Raw genomic sequence first — 3,566 nt, forward strand, 5'->3', positions numbered from 1 at the left:
TATATTTTATTTCTTTACATATTATGGATGGCAAAATATGGGTTTGATTCATTTATTTATATTATTATAGACTGAATGTTATAGTTGGATGAAGATGCTCCCTGCAACAAACATTCTGTAATCATTTACTCCTACAAGGGAGCAAGCTGCTTCATTTCATCTCCACTCAAAAGTAATCAGATACGGTGCATCCAAACACACACACACACACAACTCAGTGGGCCGAGAGAAGCAGAAGAACACTGAAGTGAACATTGTACTATATGTTTTTGAATTTGACACACGCGAGGCGGCTGTAGGCTGTTCCATGACAAAAACAGGCATGAGGATGTAATTGCATTAAGCCATGATGCCTCTAAATAGCAATATCCTGCCAGACAAAATGCTAATTAATGTGATTTGGGTCCGTTAGTGTCCAGCGTGCATTTGGTCTTCAGGTCTGAGCTGTCCGCAGGCGGAGCCTCAGTCTCAGTAAGATACCAAGAAGAAGCTCGATATGTCGCTTCCACTGAACAAAAAAGAAAAGCAGACAGAAAACAGTGCAGAAAAATAAGCCTCAAATGGGAGCAAATCCACACATTAAAGCTGTAAATGAAAACAGTGAACTGACCTCTATCTGTGGTTTCTTGCACACATCAACCTTAAAATCTTTGTCTCTGCAAACAATGNNTCTGATTGGGGGACGACCCGCTCTACCTCTGAGCCACAGCCGCCCCAATGCAACATACTTATTAATACAGCAGTAATATTAATCCAATTGCATCATATATAATAGTAAAACACTTTCAGGGACTAGTTTACTGCTCAATTTTCATACTTTGAATACATTTTGCTGAAAATGCTTTGAATGCAGGACTTTAACGAGTTTGTTATCCCCTCTCTCTCCCACCCTTTCCTATCATTCTTCAGCTGTCATCATAAATTAAAGGCAATAAAAGCCCCCCAAAATATATATATTAATAAAAACCTTACCTTTTCTTGATTAGGGCTGTGTATAGGGCAAGAATCTGACTTTATGTAACCCGAACAGTGGGATCACAGCCCCTCTAACATCCAACATCATAGCCCTCATTTTACATTTACAACCAGATCTAGCAGTTTGATGTTCGACACACGAATCGATAGTGTTGAGCTATTTTGTCACAACCTGTCTTAAAAGTATGTCACGAAAGAGGGAGACCTCACACAGTCTGACAATAATGTTCAACGAGCTTCAGAAGTTGCTCTTTTGTACAAAAAGACAGTTCCTCAGACAGAGACTGAACAAAAGTAGCACAAACAGAAGAGCATTGATCCCTGAGATGCAATACAATTAGAACTTTCCTACTAACTTACCAAAACTCATTCATCTCAACCCCAGTCTACCTGCAGTTACTGATAGTGGGTACTGAAAACCACCAGAGCGATATCACAAAACATTGTGATACAATATTTTTCTATATGTTCTTTCTTACTGCAGCTTTAACAATAGTGTAACTTCTATAAAAATAACTTTTGTCATATTTGCTGAAATGTTCACTACATTCTGACAGTAGCACATGTATCAGCTTCCTCTGGCTCCTCCTAGTGCTCCTAATGGCATTTGCAAGAATCCCCGGGCCTGAACAAAAACAACCAATCAGAACTGAGAAAGATACAAATACACGTTGGGTTGGAGGCCTGCAGGTAGTTGGATTGTTGAGTGTCATCCCCAGAGTCCCAAAGCATATGTATTTGTTGCCCTGGGAATGAGACTCAACAATCAACCGTCTTCCTTGGCTCTGATTGGTTGCTTTCATTCAGGTCCCAGTGGATTTTTACTAATGCCATTAAGAGTGATACAATGAGCCAGGATACTATATCACTATACAGGATATAGTGAAAGTTTCCACAAATATACTCACTGCAGCTTTAATTAATTAACTGCACTCATATCTTTGAATGAAACTGCTGCTTTAGTCTAAAACTACATTCAATGCCCATGTAAGCACATTTGTGGGAGGCGTCGATTGGATCGTAAAAATTCAGGAGAAACATTGGCTCTTGTAATTGCAGCCGATATTTTCTATAAATAAAATTACTTGAGGAAAATGCGATCACGTCTCTGACAGGTTTTTTTCTTTCCTCCAGCCTGGAGATCATTCCGTCCCACGCAAACCCAAACAGCAGCGGCGTGGACCAGATGTCGCTTGGGAAACACATCACGTTGGGTCATAGTGAATAACTAATACACAGATAATACGGTGTGTGTTTTCTGATGTGTTCGCACTCCATCTGTTCACATGCAGCCCGGAAAACACTTAATCATGTTTTCACACTGCAATATTCACTGTTTAGATCTACAGTTTCAGTCCACAGGCATCATCCTGCTGCTCTGTGGTCCTCGTGAGACCACGTCTACTGTACTCTGGATCTCTGGGTACATTTGCAGGATATGCTGAGCAGTGGTGGAAGAAGAACTCCATAGTGTAAAGTAAAAGTCCTGCAGTAAACAATTTACTGACTTAAACGGAGCATCAAAATGTAATTGTTAAATTATTGGATAATTATTGATGCATTAATGTGTTCATCATTTAATGCTGCAGCTGCTAAAGGTGGAACTAATTGTAATTACAATATGTTCTGCTGGGTGAGGGGAATTTCTCCCGGGGATCAATAAAGTCTAATCTTAATCTATAATAATACTACATCATAATTTACCTGTTGATATTAAGTTTCATTAAATAAAGTATTTCTAACTAGTGGACCGCACTACCTCACCTGTTTAATTACATATTAATTACATATTTATTTATCCTATTTTATTTCACCATGTAAATACCTGAGTGCCTTAATAAGTGCCTTAATTGTTGATTGTTGATTGCTGTTTATTTTATGTCTTTTCTATTATATAGGAAATTTCTTTTTTATTGCCTGTTGCACCGTGGGTCCGAGAGGACTTAAATTTCATCTATGCTGTATGTCATGCATGTATAGCATACTTGACAATAAAGTTGACTTGACTTGGAGTAAAAAGTTTAACATTTCCCTCTGAAATGTTGTTGAGTAGAACTACCTTAAAATGGTACTTAAAGGTCTTAAAGGCTTAGGAGGCTATATTGGCAGACATGGAATATAATAATAATAATTGTGTTTTCATCAGTGTATAATCGTTATAATTTTGTTAACTTAGAATGAGCATTACAGGTGCTGCAGGTCACCTTTGTGTGGTGGTATTTCGATTTACAATAAACTACTGTAACTGTACTGTAATGCAATGTACAGTATATATAAGATTTATACTGATATATACAGTATATAGTGTACAGTATTACTACAGTTTTACTGTATTTGTCAATTTCGTCTGTATTTTATTACATAATCTTCAGTTACTAATATTATAATATTACTATACTAAAATATTCTGTAGAATATTCCAGCTTGATAAAAATTACCCACAATGCAATATAAACCACGGTATTTTACTGTAATAAGGAAGTGTGATATCTGGTGTGATAGCAGGTACAGCACAAGTCTTCATTAGCAGATTGAGTTTGCTCATTTGTCATGGACAGGGAACGGTTGGGATGCAGCTCAATAGCCGTTCA

This window comes from Morone saxatilis, unplaced genomic scaffold, assembly GCF_004916995.1.
Source record: "Morone saxatilis isolate NCDOM2014 unplaced genomic scaffold, NCSU_SB_2.0 Contig22, whole genome shotgun sequence".
Classification (NCBI taxonomy): domain Eukaryota; kingdom Metazoa; phylum Chordata; class Actinopteri; family Moronidae; genus Morone; species Morone saxatilis.